Here is an 18,740-nt window from a genome sequence, read left to right as displayed (position 1 = left end):
CTGTGCTAATGCGTCCGTCTCTAGTGTCATAACATAGTTAGGTCGAGGTTTGAATCCAACAGGTGGCAAGTGTGTGTGAAGGGGGGTAAGTGTGTATGAAAGAAACATCCCTTTTGGCAACTGGGAAAACACACCACAGGATGATCATTCCACTTTCTAGACTCTGATGATGTCAGCACCCTATAAGTATATTGGAGAAAAGGATTCTCTCAGTAATCCGAATAGCGTGCCGTGCTAATGCGTCCGTCTGTAGTGTCATAACATAGTTAGGTAGGGGTTTGAATCCAGCAGGTGGCAAGTGTGTGTGAAGGGGGTAAGTGTGTATGAAAGAAACATCCCTTTTGGCAACTGGGAAAACACACCACAGGATGATCACTCCACTTTCTAGACTCTGATGATGTCAGCACCCTATAAGTATATCAGGGGAAAAGAAATCCCCCAGTAATGCGAATAGCGCGCTGCGCTAATGCATCCGTCTGTAGTGTCTTAACATAGCTAGGTAGGGGTTTGAATCCAGCAGGTGGCAAGTGTGTGTGAAGGGGGATAAGTGTGTATGATTAATATATCCCTTTTGGCAACTGTGAAAACACACTACAGGATGCACATACCCCTTTCTAAACTATATCACAATTATGTATGGCTTTTGATTACAGACATGCCATGTGTGTTGTGCACACACAGAATGCCCATGTGTGTGGGTTGTCCCTCACAATAATGCATGACATTGATTACACTGGTTATGGCAATGAACACATGCTGTATGTGTGTGCCAAATACACATATGTACCTGTGACTTTCAATAGTTACCATGTGTGATGCCTGCCACATGTGAATACATGGTATTTGCACAGGGTAACATTATGACCGTGGTCTTCTGTGCAGATGCTGCATGTGGGATGTGTATATACAGTGTGAGATGTAGATGCTATCAGCCTAGTAGTGAGGGATGCACACCTGGTCTGGGGCATAAAGTCTACATGTTGTTAATGTACAGGAGCTGCGTGTTCTCACCTGTTGTGGGAGTGGTAAGACAGTATTCCATAGCAATGCAGTGACTGCATGCTAAGAACCATTCAGCTAGGGTGTTGTAGCTACACTTATTCATTAGCATTCATTAATTTGTCGGAATCCCTGGTGAGGGTCTGATGCCAACCAAGGTCAGGGTCTACCAGCCTGTGTCACTTGCTCAGTGATCCCTTCCATGTTCCCTATCACGTATCCCAGTGAGCGACATCCCACATCAGCTGTGGTGGCATGGACAATGACTGAGTCATGTGTCCATGCATCTGACTGACTTGTATGTTGTTGTTACAGTTTGGCCATGTGTTTCCATCTCATACATGTGATGTACATCAATGGGTAGGGATAGGGTTGACTGTGTACATGTGGCAGCTGTGACATTACTACATGACACACATATTCCACAACTGTACCATAGAGGTGACTGACAACTGACCTTTGCACATGCTACCGAGTATTGAGATTACATTGGTGATTGACAGCACATAGGGCCAATGGTGAAAAAGAGACATAGGTCCATAGGTTCGTACAGGGATATCTGCCCAGGGCATGTATCCACCTAGCCAGAATGTGCGTGCCTTTCAACATGCATTGTGAATCTGTCTTGCTATGCCCTTTTCCAAGGTTAGTATACTGTGCCTCTTTCTCACAGTGACACATAAGTGATACCCAGGGTAACCCTACAATGTCACATCCAGTCATTAATATCGCTCTTGAAGATAGTCACTGAGTCAGTCTGCCTAACCTCTATTGGGATAATAATCAGGAATGAAGGGAGCCTCTGAGTTGTGAATGTGCCCCTCCACCATGTCCTATGTATATCACTCCTGAGGTTCAAGTATTTCCAGCGTGTATCCTGGTGGGATCTGGATATTCGGAGATGCAGCATGGCCATTACGTGAGGGTATGATCTGGCCTTCTATGTCAGGCACAGATTGCCTATGAAGAGGCAGTATGTCACTGAGTAGAGCTGCTGCTACTTTAACCAGTCAGTATGTGGCATCTGTTTGAGCACTTTGATCCCCTTGTTGAGGTACATATGTGGTAGCCCCAGTTGCTGCAGGTGTCTGGTAAGGTGCATGCCGACAGGTTCATCATAGTCAATTATGGGCATGATGAGGGATGAGTAAAGGCACAATGTCCTCCCCTGGCCTACATGTGGATCCCATGATGATGTGGCTCATATAACATGCTTACCTAACCACTTTGTCCATGTTGTTGTCAAATGGTAGAATGCTATCAACCTGCGTACCCCAAGGTCCATAATTCCTTGGTCTGCACTTACTGGATTAACACATATGTGGTACATTGTGGTCACTTAGTGTTTGACAAAGGGGATGACTATACTCTTTCTGTCATTCACGTTGAGGCCATGGCTGTGGCACAAGTCGTGTGTTTGCAAGAGTCCCATTTGGAAGATGCGTGTTAGCTGTTGAGTTGATTATGGTGTTCGGTCTGCAGTCACCTGCGACTTGCTGAGCCACAGTACTTCCATGATGGCCTGTACCTATGACAAATATATAATGAACATGACAGCTCCTAGGGCTGTGCCTTGTGGGACACCACTTGTACCAGGTTGGAGGCTGACATGGCTCCAGCAATTCTACCATGTGTGTTCTGCCCTTGAGCCACTGTGCAATACCCATAGTGACATAGGGGTTATTATGTACACTGGTGAGCTTCCTAGAATGCACAAGTGGGGTATTGTATCCAAGGCTTATGCAAGGTCCAGGTAGGCTGTGTGGACCTCCTACCCCTTGACAGTGGCCTTGGTGACTGTTTCAAACAAAGCAAACAGGTTTGATAGGCAGGATTTGCCATTGACAAAGCCAAACTGTGTATGGTGACATGTCTGTAGGTCCACAATATCTAGATATGTGAGGTTCATGATGATCCTTGCCATAGCTTTGCAGACAAAGCTAGTCAGACATATGGGGAGTAGTGTCCAGGATCTGTGACAGCACCACCTGCATGTTGAGGGACCACTGTTGCTGTATGCCACTCTCTGGCCACATATCGTGTATTAAGGCTGGGATTGAACAGTGGTGTTATGTCTGGGTGTAGCTCTTCTTGTGGTTCATGTAGGACACAGCCTGGGACACTGTCTGGTCCCATTGATGCAGTGTTTATTGCTTTGGGAAGGGCATCTCTTACCTGAGCATCTGTGATGTCAGGGGGGGAAGCACTGTGCTGCGAGACATATGTTCCCTTTGGTGTGGTGGGGAGAGAAGGCAGCATTGAACCTGTCCACTAGGATGATGGCAATGTCTGTGTGTTTTATATTTTGTGTGACATATTGTATTACCTCTGAGCATATCTGGGTAGTACCACTCAGGTTACTAACATAACTACAGGCAGCCTTGTGATTATCCTCAGTGGCTTGTGGAATCCTCTCTCAAAGATGGCCTTAGACAATCATATGGGTGCCTGTAGTTGTCATCCAATACTCATCAGTGGTGCCTTCACATTTTGGGAGGTTGTTGTATCATGTAGTGGCGCCATCCTTCTATTGTATAGTGTGTTTATGGCTGGTGTCCGCCCAGGACATCTGCCTTTGGAGAATTGGGTCATGCTTTCATATGTGGCTTCATGATCCATGCATTCCTGAATGTGTCCACAGAATGACTCTATACAGGTATCTGCAGTCTGGTCCATATTTTCAACAGGCCTTGGGCCTTTGAAGGTTTCCACATCATTTATGAGGGGTGTGCACTTGCTTGACATGAGCTGTTGACAGACGTGCCGCCCTCCAGACAGAGCAAGGGAGGGTCACAGTCAGCTACCTGTTGGGACGCACCTCCCGGACCACATGGAAAGAGACACAGAGGAGCTCTTACAGCACCCTCTCAAACTCAGGTCTCCCACACAGCCTTCATGCTGACACAGGAGAGTTTAGATTACTCTGCAAACACCATCATACTGGGTGATGCCAGCTACCCAAACATAGACTGTGAACATTACACAAGCCACAATACCCAAGCTCTAAGGTTCCCATTGATCGGACATTCTTTGGCTATGGAACAGGTAACCAACCTTCCCACAAGAGGGGCAGATATAGTAGAGCTGATCTTTACAAACATGAGTACAAACTGCTCACCACTGGGAGTACATCCTCATTGTTGCAATCAAACCATATACTAATCACACTGGAGTTCTGGATCCCCACATATGCAAACCACCAACACATCGATGTGTGTGTGTGGAAATGTCCCTATTAGCAACCGTGACAGTATGGTACAGGATGCAGATCCCCTTTTGAAACAGTGATGATGTCAGGACTGTATAACTATATCACCTGTAGTAAAGTCCTCAAATAATTTGCATAGCGCGCTCTGCAAATGCGTCTTTCTTCAGTGTCATAACGTAGTTAGGTAGGGGTTTGAATCCTGCAAAGGGAATGTACGTGTGTTAGTATGAGTGTGGTTTATGTGTGTGCACTATGCTGGGAGGGTTAACTGCCTTTTGCCAACTGGGAGAACACACTACAGGGTGCACATCCCTCCTCCTATACACAGATGATGTCAGCACCCTCTAAGTACAGCATTAGTAAGGATTTCTCCAACTACTGCAAATAGCACACTCTGCTAATGTGTCTGTTTCTACTGTCATTGCACAGTTAGGTATGGGTTTGAATCTTGCAAATGGAAAGTATGTGTTTTACTGTTGGTGGGGTTAGTGTGTGTGCACAATGATGGGGTGGGATGTGGCTTTTGCCACATGGGGCTATGCACTGCAGGGTGGTCATTACCCTTAACAAGCAGTGATGTTGATAGCACCCTATACAAACAAAACTACAAAACAGAAGGTGGTGGTACTGATAACACATGTAAGGTAACACTTCTTCAAGTAATGTCCACAAAACGGAGTAGGATAATCAAACAATTCTTTTATTCTATACAGACAACATGACAACAGACAACTAACTGCCAGTACTCAGTATAGTGTTACATGCTACTGTAACACGCACATGTACCCGAATATACCTAGATAGTGTTCTGAAGCCTGAATGTGGCAAGTGTGTGGATGTGGGATGTGTCTGGTGAGTGTGGTACTCCAGAGACAATGTTAGAACAGATGCATGTACACAGACAACCCCCTCCTCCTAACAACAAATTCAAACTCATGTGAGTGATGCAACCATATACCAGACTGGAGGCTAGGCTCTGTCTACTCAATACCGCCATAACCAGTCACGTGGCAAAGGGGATCACTCACTACACTTCCAGTCTCACGTAGACCTACCACAACAGCGGACCTAACACATGATCACACATGATCATACTTGTAGGCTCAGACCACAGCTCTGCCTATGCAGCAGAGACCTCCTAAGCAGACATCCAGGCAACCACTACCACATAAACGAACATGTGCAACACATATCACACAAAGCCAATGTGCTGAACACTCACAGCCATTAACAGTTAACAACACACCTCATACACCTGTACTAGGTGCCTCTATCATCAGGCACACTCACATCACGTTCACCAGGCTTAACGAGGTGAGGGTCACGGTGTGCAGCCTGTCAGGCACTATGAACTGCCACATAACACAAACAGTCAGGTAACCCCAAGGCAGGTACAGGTATGACTCAGTCAATGTCCATGCTGCTGTGAATGGCCTGACACATTCCTCCCTGGACTACATGACATGAGACATTACAGAGCTCTCTGAGCACGTGGCCGAGACAGTTTGACCCTGACCTTGAGTAGCATCCTACCCTCACCTAGAACAATGCCACAATATCAAGGCACGATGATCCCTTCCAACAATTGACTGACATACTGGTGTCATTCACAGGTGTGCCAATGCCTGACATCTTGGGGTGGTATGCTTTGCTAGGGACAGCTTGCACCTGTCACCACAGTCCTATTGCCATTTGGCGGAGCCTCCTGCTACACCCATAGTGCCTGTATTAGGCAAGGCTCATAAGGCAAACCCACATCCATTTGTATCACAAAGGATGAGGAAGTAAGAGTGATGCTACTCAACACTGGACGTCTAGACCCAAGGATGCACACACCCAAAACCCTACCTAGCATTCTGGACATCGATATCTGTGCAGTAACATGAACCTGTTTCAGGTTTCACAGGAGCACACCAGTACTACCACGTTATAGCTGTTACCATTCTTGTCGGCCACAACACTTGAACAAGGGAGGGAGTATCAGTATTCAATGCAGATTCCCACGCCTCCACATTGGTGGCACAGTACAACATAGGTGTTAGGCCATTGAGTACAGAAGACGTAGTTGGGGACCTGCGGAAGAAACATGGTAGCGGTCTGTCATTTGTCTACCACATGGCCAACGTGGATTGACAGACATGTTATATAGCCCAGCTAATCATGACTGATTCACATGTATGGCAGGGGAGGTCATTGTGCCTCTGTACTCATCCATCATCAGGCCTATAATTGCGTACAATGCACCTTTTGGGATGTACCTAACCAGACACCTACAGCAACTGGTACAGGACAACAGTACATCATCGAGGGGATGCAATGGCTCACACAGATGTCATATGCTGCCCAGGTAAAGTGAATCCAGCTGGACTCAGTGGCATACTGCCTGTTCAGAGGCAATCTGTGCATGCCATATACAGCCATGTCCTACCTAGCAGTAATGAACGTGATGCACCTCAGGCAATCAGAGTCCCATACAGCCACATGCTCAGGAGAGCTGGACCTCAGCACTGACATACATGGACATGCTGGAGGGCATATTCCTAACCGAGAGGCTCCTTCACTCTGTAATGAGCTCACACTACTGGTTAGGCAGAGTCCCTCATTGACTCTCTTCCATAGGAATCTGGATGAGTGGATGGAGATCATAGTTGTACCCCAGGTATCACTTCTATGTCACTGTTAGACAGAGGCAAAGTATACTAAAGTCGGACAAGGGCATAGCAGCATAACTTGTGATTGGGTGGCAAAAGACAAACACATTCTACTAGGCTTACCAATGCCCTAGGGCAAATAGCCTAGTATGAACCTATGAACTGTTCATTCTCAACTGTTCAAGCTCATTACAGAGTGAAGGGAGCCTCTCAGTTAGAAATTTGCCCCTCCAGCATGTCCATGTATGTTCTATTCAGTCGCTTACCGCTTGCTCAGAGGTGACCTTTGCCCAACATACAAGGCCATGTCAAACCCAGATTTGATGAATATGCTTCACCTAAACCTAGATCCATCAGAGCCACAAGGGCGGGAGACTTAAACCTCGACACGGCTATTAATAGGACATGCTGGAGGGATAGATTCATCACCCAAAGACTCCCTATGCTGTGGAACAAAATCACGGTATATGTGAGGCAGAGCACCTCGCTGGCCTTGTTCAAGAGAAATCTTGACCAATGGATGGGAGATCACAGATATACCCCAGGGATTACCTCCGTGTCACTGCTCAACAGAGGCACAGCAAAATAATGGGTATGGTTCCCCATACTAAAGGGGTGGCGTAAGCCACAAAACGATGGGCTAGGCTTGTAAATGCCCTCGGGCAGATAGCCTAGTATGAACCTATGAACATGTGTGTACTGCTATAGTACATCTGCCATATGTTGCATGTGTGTGTGTTGTGGGGGATGCACAGGTAATGGCCAGATACTTCTGCACAGGTGACACGTCTGACACATTCTGGGTGTTCATCCATACATACTGGATGTGTGCTGCCATCCAACCCTGTGATGTGGACACACATTACTCAGCCTGGATATACATATCTGAACAACACCACAAGCACAGTACACTACCTTGCTATGTATGCATGTTATTACACAGTTATTCAGTAGTTATGACAGTGATGCTATCCATGCAGCCCACTGGGCCAGTGGAAGCCACAACACACACCGCCAGCACCTTTGCATATGCTTACCACAGACATCCCACATACTGCATGTACTGTGCACACAGTTATCTAACCCAGAACAACTGCACACCACTTATTAATCCTGTCCAGTGGACTACAGATACAGGCATATTGTATAACAATAGTAGGAGGCTACTGCAGCACAGGGCAGATTCACATGACGGGAAGGCATCTGTTGTCTGCAGTGTTAAGATGCTTCACATTCACCAAATGCACAGATATTGCCAACATTGTTGCAGACAGTTTAGGTGCAGGTACCCCCCATTGTCCTACACACGTGTTATTAGTTATCCCAGATGACTGTAACCTCCCTATCCTCTCACATGTCCAGGTGAGAGCCACCCTCATCATTGCAGAACACATATCATCACTGTTACGAAATGGTATCCCTGGATGTGTGCTACATTCACCCCTGGAGGACATAGCACCACATGACAGACTGATATTAATCCCTGGCCATACTACAGGATATGTACCTGAACAGTGCCATACATACACAGTGGTCCCACACCAATGAGGAGGAACCTCTACTGACCCTGGGAACTACTGCATCATATGCACAACTGGCCTTGTGTTCTAAGCTATGGAAGTGTTAATTATGGCCCACATGTACAACAATATTACATATGTTTATATTTCATGACTATGTACACACAACCTATCTCATGGACATACCTATAGATAGTGAACTATGATACATTTGGAGTGTCACAGTATACACAGGATTAACCTGCTACTTTGCATTACCTGTGTTTGTGGCAGCTGTTGGTGTGTCACTGGTGCTGCTTGAAGTTTGCTGCTGCTGCTGCTGCTGGTTTTGCTGCTGGCTGTCTTTATTTCTGTTTTGTTCTCTCTCTGTCTCTCTCTCTCTTTCTCTGTCGGTTTTGTGCAATGAATGTATTGCATGAGTGTAGTGTGGGTACTCATTGCTTTTGTAGGTATCTGCATAGGTCCATGTGATGGCCTCTGCACCAATTGTAAGGCAGCATTTGCTAATTGCATGCAGCTGGGTGTGTACTGATTGCATGTCTCACTGTGATTTCAGGACACTGCTATAAAAGGGTATGTGAGATAGGCATTGCCCTTTCAGATTGTAGGGCGTGGACCATGCTGGTATGCTGTTGACAGTGTTTTGTGAGTGTGAAGGTTAGTACATCTACCATGCTTCATGCTGTGTTGTAGATTCAGGTTGCTGCATTTATCTTGCCTGTTCCCTATAGTGAGTGTGCATGCATACTGACACCTACAACTATATGTCATATGTATTGCTATATAAATATATATATATATATATATATATATATATATCTGTGTACATATACATACTTTCATATATGTACATTAGTTGACATTATTGGGTACAAGCTAACAATTAGCAGGGCTGTTTCTGTTAACACTACACTAGTATGGGAACCCAGTAATTGGGACTATAAAAGTCTGCATGACATGCTTTGGGTAGTAGACATACTATATTGCCTTTATCTTTATTCCTACTATTACGTGTTCCACTTATTTAGCACTATATTCCTGTATGAGAGTCATGGCTTAGTGGTAGGCCATACAGACTAGTGTTACAATGGTCTTGTGGTAGGGCCTACTAGTATGCTCATATTCTGCTTTTGAGTTGAGTATAGGGCCTATCAATCAAAGTGCTGGAGGCACCTTTAAGCAGTTAAAGGGCTTAGTAGGTCTCACAGGAGCCAGGCTGTGTTGCAGATTCTGGTTGCTGCATATATCTTCACTGTTTCCTGTAGTGAGTATGTATGGCTACTGAGACCTACAACTATATTTCATATGTATTAATATATATTTATATATATGTATGTGTAGATATACATACCTTCACATATGTACATTACCTTACATTATTATGTACAAGCTAACAGGTAGCAGGGCTGTTTCTGTTCACACTGAACTAGTATGGGAATCCAGTAATTTGGCCATTAAAACTCTACCTGACATGCTTTGGATAGTACATCTCCTATATTGCCTTTATACTGATTCCTACTATTACATGTTATATTTATTTTAGCACTGTGCTCTTGTGAAGCAGGCATGGCTTAGTGGTAGATCATACAGACTAATGTTACCAAGGTCCTGGATTCGAGACTGACAGTGGGAATTTTTTTTACTTTGCAAACTTTCAAACTGAGTACAGGACTTGTCAGTCAAAGTGCTGAGGCCACCTTTAAGCAGTTAGAAGGGTAAGTAGGTCACACAGGGGTCAGGCTGTGTTGCAGATTCAGGTTGCTGCAATTATGTTCACTGTTTCCTGTAGTGAGTGTGTATGGCTACTGAGACCTATGACTATATTTCATATGTATTAATATATATTTATATATATGTATGTGTAGATATACATACCTTCACATATGTACATTACCTTACATTATTATGTACAAGCTAACAGGTAGCAGGGCTGTTTCTGTTCACACTGAACTAGTATGGGAATCCAGTAATTTGGCCATTAAAACTCTACCTGACATGCTTTAGATAGTACATCTCCTATATTGCCTTTATACTGATTCCTACTATTACATGTTATATTTATTTTAGCAGTGTGGTCTTGTAAAGCAGGCATGGCTTAGTGGTAGGTCATACAGACTAATATTACCAAGGTCCTGGGTTTGAGACTGACAGTGGGAATTTATTTTTCTTAGCAAACTTTCAAACTGAGTACAGCACCTGTCAATCAAAGTGCCATAAAGGCAATTTTAAGCACTTTAAACCAGGTCTGCGCTCGTTTGCGCGGAGCTCACGCATGCGCACTGGCGGTGAGCTCCGCTAACACAAGCGCACACCCGCTAATTTCTTTGAAAGAAAAGAAAAAGGGGTGACAGGAAAGTGGTGAAAAAGGGGTCACAAAGAGGGTAAGACAGTAGGGAAACAAGCGTGGGATTTGCAGGAGGGATGTAGGTAAGGCCCATAGATGCCCATGTCTTTGGCAGCAACAGCTGTGCATTTCCATGTATTTTGGTGAGACATTAGAAACCTTTCACCCCTGAGAGAGGTGTCAGGACAACATTAATAGTTGTTGTAGAGCCAATTGTAATTAACTGTTTCAATGTCAAGCAGACATGTGTGCGACATGGACAGCTATGTATGGGGCGTAATTTTTTTTTCAGGAGAGAGTGGTATGTCAGGTGAAGGAAGTCGGTATAGCTGGGGAGGTAGGTTGGGTAGGTTAACAGACAAGACAGACAAGACGCATACAGGGGCGGTGTATGACACACGTGGGGGTGGTTACACAATTGACGGGGACGGAGGTTGGGATTTCCAAGATGCATGAGCCCACAGATGGCAACAGTGGAACTGATATCCCCACCCATAGGCAGTTGCCACTGTTCCTTCACAGCCCAGGACGGGCTGTGCTGGGGCTGTGGGCGGGGCAATGGCCGGGGCCGTTAGCTGTGCCACACGAGCCTCAAGCTGGCGTAGGGGCCCAAGAATAGTGTCTTGGATCTCCCTTCGCACCACAGACCGGACACCTGGAGGGTGAGTGGGCGAACCCCTCCGGCCACACTTGCAGAGGGGACGGGCCCCATCCCCTGCAGCGCTTCCACCCGAAGGTGCCACACGGCGACCGCAGGGGGGTCCGCCCTGGGCACTAGTGCCAGGTGCAGTCACCAGCTGAGGTGGGAGAGGTGGGTCCGCTGGGACCTGCCTTCCCAAGCGTTCTAGGTTTGTGAGTAGTTATGTTAGTTTGGGTTAGTGGCATTGTATTCCATTCAGATTAGTTGTAACAGCATGCATTGGTATTCCCATCAAACAAACACCCAGATATTACCATTGAACAAGGGGCATATCAATATCACATGCATTATTTGAACAGAAATACACAGTCAAACAACATGCAGGGTTGATTAATGGCAACAGGCCATCAGATTTGCAGGTATGAACAGGGCACATGCACGAACAGACATGCATATATTTTTGAAACGGACAAATGTCCATGATTAATGCAATGTTCACATACCATTATTTAGTGGGTGTTGTTATATGGAATTATAGGGTTGGGCGGAGATAGAAAGTGATGACACATTCATATGTTACACATTGATTTACATTTATAATAGGTACACAATTAAGTTGAGGCTGATGTTTCAAAATAAATTTTATTTGACTGTCAAGCTACACCTGTTACAAATACATCACTATCCTACTTATTTTGAATTTGATCAGATACATCATCCTGCTACACTTTGATGACAGGACAGGGGACAACTATGGCTGTTTAGTCTGTCAGATAATCATTCATTCTATCTGCAAATTGTTTACTGTGATCACCATATACAGCATTTGGCTAGACATTCCAGATTCTGACACACTGAAATCAGTTTGGTATATTAAGTTGTACTTCCCACATGCATTTAGTTCTGTAGAAACACACAGGGGCTAATATATTCCGGGGTTATTACTACTTTATTTATTCATACATGACCCTTTCTGTCAGTCTCACACTTCCTGCAAATTCACAGTTCAGGTTGCTACTTCTAGGCTTTGTTCACATGTTAGACTAGTGGTGATTCAAACACTTTCCAACAGCCTCACTTCTGTCATGATTCAGCATTTCAACAGGGATATATCTCACATGTGACTACCTCAGATTCTGAAGCTGTACTCTTGAGACTACTGCAGGTTACACTATATTTAATTAATGGTGGGACATCTGTATTACAGCACTGTTTAATTCTATCAATTATATTTCCAGTTACACTTGCATACTGATGAACTTGTTGCAGCCATACCTGCAGACTTTCAAATCTTGCTTGCACATTATATTACTTTTAATCAATACACTGCAGTTTTCTGATACATGCTACAGTATAATATTTATTTACAAGTACTGGGTGGGGTTACTAACCTGCACGGTGGCGCATCCGCACCAGCCTACGGGCATGCATCTCGCGATTCATAGAGCGGACACCTGCAGCTGTAATACAAAAGAAGTAATATTGGACTACACATCTCCATGGTATCAGCTAGTTGAAATCCTTACATACATAAGTAAAATGTAACTTACTCAGTAGTGGGGCGTTGGGCATATCCCGGGCCTCCGGGATCCATTCAGACAACTGGTCTTACTTGCGCCGTTTCAAGTCTGCATGGTGGTGACGGACCTGCTCACCAGTGCGTGGAATGCCAGTAGCACTGGTCAGATCACGAGCCAACTGGTCCCATGCCTCTGCCCTATATGCTCCCCATGAGACCTGGCCCTGCATGAGTTGGGCCTCGTGATGATGGACAAGGAGCCAGACCATGTATCTGGACTCCTCAACGCCCCAACGCTGTGCTCGAAAGCAACGTCCCTCACCTACTCCACTCATTCTGACTGCAGCTCTGATCTACAATCTTTCTGCTGTGTATTCCCGCCTATGGGGCTTATATATGCCGATTTTCCCGCACATTTCTCTGATTGGCCGTTTTGGAATTGTATCTACTTCACTGAAAATGCTTTATCATGCTCCATTCTGGATTTTATCCCATATATATGCTATTTCTGCATTTCTAGGTATTGCTGTCATGGCTTAGTGGTTTAGTACCTTGACTCTAGTGCATGGTATCCTGGGTTCGAATCTGGCAACTGATTTTTGATTTTCCTGACAGAAATGAGTTGAGACCTGTCAATCAAACATGCCAAAAGCACTTTTAAGCACTTAAAACCAGGTCTGCACTCGTTTGCGCGGAGCTAACACATGCGCACTGGCAGTTAGCTTGTGGGAGCGCCGCGCAAACGGTGTGCGCTGGGATAAACCTTAATTGGCTAGTGACACACATGTTCAGCTAAGCACAGCTAGTTGCAAACAGTTTCACTCTGTTAAACTGATGCCTAGCAACAGGCACGCAGTTTGCAGCTTTTTAAACACTACTCAGCTATGGGCACTCCGTCTCACAGCAGCTTAGCTATCAGTACATTTCTGACTATTTTTGTTATTGTGTTACTTCAGAATATATGCTCCGTTTCATTCCATTTTACAAAAGGGAATACATTTACATGTGTACAATACTGTCAGGGGGCATTTTAGTGCTTATTTACAAAAAAAAAAAAGTTGTTGTGGGGGCTCGAACCCTGCCTGCCTATTCTTAGGCCGGCAACTCTACCGCTAAGCTATTACTTCTTGGCTTACTTTGCATATTTAGTTCTTATATCCTTTTCCACTGATTGTTAACTGTGATTGCGCTAGTAGCACACCATACAACACGGGCGCACACAGTAGCAAACATTTACGGGGTTTAAAAAAAAAAAAGGTTTTAATTTAATTTTATTACATCTCTTCACTTTATACAGTGATGGTCTATCGGGGCATGTGTTGTGTAGTGCGTTTATGCACATTTCCATGGCCTCTCTCGTGGCTGTTTACTTTCAGCCATTCTAGTCTTCCGGGGGCGTGTCCGCTTGCAGGGCTTAGCCTACTGACACGCCCCCTACTCTCTTACACGGACCGTGTAAGAGTTACTAGTGTGATTCAGCATGCCTCATGCACCTCATACATATGCATGACATGCTGACATCACACAGTTTCACTGCAGCCTCCGTGTAAGAGTTATAACTCTTACACGGAGGCTTCCTGAATCTGGCCCATTGTTTTTGTAGGGAGCAAGTCCCCCTCCACTACCCATGTGGGGGCTGAGTCCCCTACCCCCTGTTGATTATAAATACTGACTTCTAAATCACCCTAGCACAGGGTATGGGCAAATTCCCCAACCCCTGGATTTGTGCAATTTCACACACATGTCAATCAACTGCCTACTCGAGCTTATGTAGTCAACTAGACAGCTGTCAACTTAACACACACACACACACACACACACACACACACACACACACACATACACACACACACACACACACGCACTTGATATCATCACTAGCACCCTTACATATATACACATGTATACATAAACATTCAAGCTCTCCAGAGATCAAGCTCTAGATCTAGAATCATCAGCTGCAGAGTTCAAAAATGAGCTTTTTGAATGTCACTGCATTGCAAGAATGTAGTACAGTGAGGATCAAGGAATTTGCCCTTTCCCCAATGTAGTGTTATTTCAGAGGTGGTATATATAATTAGCAGTGTGTGAGGTGTACCTGCAAAAAATAGGTTTTGCTTTTCTTTGAATCAGTGTGATTCAAAGTTTTGTATATCTGACTATTTGTCATTCAAATAATTTTAGTCTCTGTCTTAGCTTCAAACTTTGTAAGTTTGAACAGTTAACATGGACCATTATACACACATAAACACAAACATACACACACACACACACACACACACATATATATATATATATATATATATATATATATATATATATATATATATACATGTGTGTGTGTGTGTATACTTTGCCAACCATTAGCCCTTTTGTAATCCATTGTCCACATTTATCCCATGTAGGATGAGAACATATCATAGGTTCATAAGATTTATTTATAGATTGGTCTTACTTATCCCCATGGTCAGTATTTATATATTAGCCCAATGAGAATAACTTGAATCATAACATATATAATTTGAGGGGAGCCATGCATGGGATAAAGCATATAGGAGCTGCCTCGGTCAAGTATAGCGGGCAATCCTGGGGTAAATTTCTGTTTTCATGGGAGGCTATTGCCCAGGTAACCATTAGGGTTTTAAAAATAAACCTTATCTCTTGATCCCCCAAGGCAGTCAGTGAGGTTTATGTAATTCAATATTAGCCCTCTAAACATGCTCCCTACTGTGCAGACCTGCCTCTGACTACAGCACATACTGTTTAGAAAAAGTGCACTCCCTTATCACCACAGTAGCTTCAGGTATACCATAAGTACATCCAGCCTCTGCTGGGTGTCAGTACAGTAACTGATTTAGATGTCTTCCTCCACCAGGATAGGTGGGTTGAAGTCAACCGCACTCTCTTCCATCACTCCAAAATTAAGAGCTTTGTTCTTCTGCTTGTCATAAAAAAGCCAGTCTCGATGATGCTGATATCATAGAGGGCATGCAGTCTTCAGGGAGGCTTGCTCCTTACTTCATTTGTGGAGTTACTTCTTACCATTCATTTATAGAAGAACCAGTGTATGATTTATTGTTTCTGGTTTACCATTAACCAGTATGAACCTATCGTGATTGAAGCAGCTGCAGGTATTTAACTAGTGAAGAGAGTTTTTGGCATCAGTTACACTCATGCTGCACAATGTGTGTACCAATAATACATAACATGAATAAAGTGCACATGTATGACTATTACAATGAGAAAATGAAGGTGATCCTGTACGACTGCTGAAGGAAGCAGTCTCTTTCATAATGTGCTGCCTTTTATTGGACAGATAATTTGTAAAACTTTAGATACCTTTGTCTTCCCCTAACAATAATGTTTAATCAGTTGCTAATTAGAGGACTTGTATCAGAAGAATGGACTAAGTCAAATGTGGTTTCTATTTATAAAGGTGATGACAAATATTATATTTTTAGCTATTGTCATATCAGCCTAATGTTGAAAATTGGAAAAAGTTTCAAATGTTGTCTGTTATTGCAATTATTCAGGTGTAATAAATATGGGTCTCATGCAGACAAAGCTCAACATGGGTTTATAAGAGGGTGTTCAACCTTGATGAGTCAAGGAAACTTTTATAGTAGGATATACAGTTTAATGGTTAAAGGTTTAGGCTATGCTGTTGTATATTTAGATGTACTGAAGGCTTTCAATACCATTTCCTATTGGCAGATACTGTACAACTTCAACTATCTTAAGGTAAGTCATTATATCATTTGATGGTCTAAGACAGGAGTCTGCAACCTTCACTATCAAAAGAGTCATTTTAGGCCCCTCTCGACACCAAATAAAATTTGTCAGAAGCCACAAAACTTATTTGAACCCTAAAATGAAGATAACACAGCATATAAAGTTTTATATATAGTTATTCTACTAAATATAAAAGAACTAAGTTTATAACAGCAATATTTAAAATCCATCCCTATTTTTGTTCCTTTGTTGGGATTGCTCGATCACTATCAGTGTGTGTGTGTGTGTGTGTGTGTGTGTGTGTGTGTGTGTGTGTGTGTGTGTGTGTGTGTGTGTGTGTGTTTGTGTGCGTCATATCTCTCGACTTCTTTGAACAAGAAATCTGGACAAAGTCATAAATAATGGGGCACAAAGGCCCAAAAATAGGGACACTTTTTAAATATTGTACTTACAAACTTAGAAAGTTGATAGAATAGATTTTGCATTAGCATGAATTTTCTGAAGGGTATGAAGTTTGAAACTCAAATGTCTATTTTTTTTTACTTCAGCCCTCAATAATTTGCCAGAACGCCACAATTTTATGAGAGATGAAATGAGAAATGAAAGAAATCAAAAGTATGAGGCAAAAGTCAGGACATTCTGCAAATGTCTGCACGGTTGAGAGGTAAGTGTGTGTGTGTTAACAGAAACCATGTTAATCTAACAAGATTATAAGAGCAATATTTAAAGTCCATTCCTATTTTTGTTCCTTTGTTCCCCTTTATTTGTGGCTCTGTCCAGATTTTTTGTGTAAGACTTTGAGAGGCATAGAAACATTTCAGGAGATGCTGCTGGCAGGGGATTGCTCGATCACTCTTAGTGTGTGTGGAATGCATGGCAACAGAAATCATGTTATTCTACCAAGTGTCTAAGTTTATAAGAACAATATTTAAAGTCCATCGCTCATTCACTCTCAGTGTGTGTATGTGTGTGAGTGTGTGTGTTGTGCGATAGTGACCATTATTTTTCAAAGCTACAGGGAGCCGCTGCAGAGGGGTGGAAGAGCCACATGCGGCTCCAGAGCCACAGGTTGCAGACCCCTGGAAGAGACAACAAGAGAACAATCAATGGTAATAAATAGTGTTAGGTCAACTTGGAGGAATATTACAGCTGATATTCAGCAGGGCTTGTTCTGCCCTGAATTTTTAAAAATATTTTTTTCTGAATTTCTGATGGATAATTTCTGACTATACAAGTACTCATTTGACTTTAAAATTGGTGCAAAAATACAAGGTGATACAGACTTAAATGTCTGTCTAGAACAAATAAAAAATAAATAATTGGAGGCCAAGGTTCAATACATATAAGTGTAAAAATCATTGTTTTTGGAACAACTACAAATGTATAATTTAGCTTAAGATATGAGAAGTTATCAAACTGTGAATGCATAAAAAATCTAGGCACCACCATTGGTAAAGGATTAAGGAGCATATAATGGATATAAGACACAAGGCTGGGTCCAGAAGTGATCCAGAGGACAGCATCCAGAGCATTAACTGATGCAGTGGATGAAGTTGCTTCCACAGGCAGACCACAGGTTTGTGTTTTAGTAATGACCCACTGCAGGAGCTGGACTCAGTAGTGCATATTAAATGTTTTGATGATGCCTTGGTCAAGAGGTTGGATTTTTGAGGTTGTGTTTGGAGGCAGAAATTTCAGTGTCACTTTTGTGAGATGATTCACTTGCGGGTGGCCAGGACAGTTGTCTACTGTCAGTAGAATAGACCGTTTCTTCTTCTTCATTTCTCAGCAATACCCCTTACCCACTCCTCAAATAGGGTACCAGTCATCCATGCACATTTGTTTGATCTCCAAGTGGCGTGGAGGTCTTCGGGCTTCAGGTTTTTGAATGCGCATGGCTTTGCCAATTTACTAATCACCAGGGCTTTCATTTCTCTCCGGTTGAGCTAGCACAAAGCATAACTGCGAAATGATTTTTGGAAAGTTTTCCACTCTTACATCTGTCACCCTTCATGATGAAGCTCCTGTCAGGCATCGCCTTGAAAAAGAGTCCGCACTCGTCAGTGTTAAATATGTTGTCATCTTTAAAGCCTCTGGCGAAGTCTGGGAACTTTTTGATGAGCACTT

At 43.5% G+C, this 18,740-nt stretch overlaps 1 long non-coding RNA gene across 1 annotated transcript in view; it reads left to right on the top strand.

Moving 5' to 3' along the window:
• The window catches only part of LOC122798904, a 269,954-nt gene extending 252,687 nt beyond the window's left edge, over positions 1-17,267 (top strand). Inside the window, exon 3 of the long non-coding RNA XR_006364338.1 lies at positions 17,162-17,267. This is a non-coding gene — a long non-coding RNA (uncharacterized LOC122798904). The remainder of the gene's footprint in view (positions 1-17,161) is intronic.
• Positions 17,268-18,740: the final 1,473 nt, after the last annotated feature.

Source organism: Protopterus annectens, chromosome 3.part1, assembly GCF_019279795.1.
Source record: "Protopterus annectens isolate FY-2018-M chromosome 3.part1, PAN1.0, whole genome shotgun sequence".
Lineage (NCBI taxonomy): Eukaryota > Metazoa > Chordata > Ceratodontiformes > Protopteridae > Protopterus > Protopterus annectens.
The sequence above is the reverse complement of the archived record's forward strand: the minus strand, read 5'-3'. Positions and strand labels throughout refer to the sequence as shown.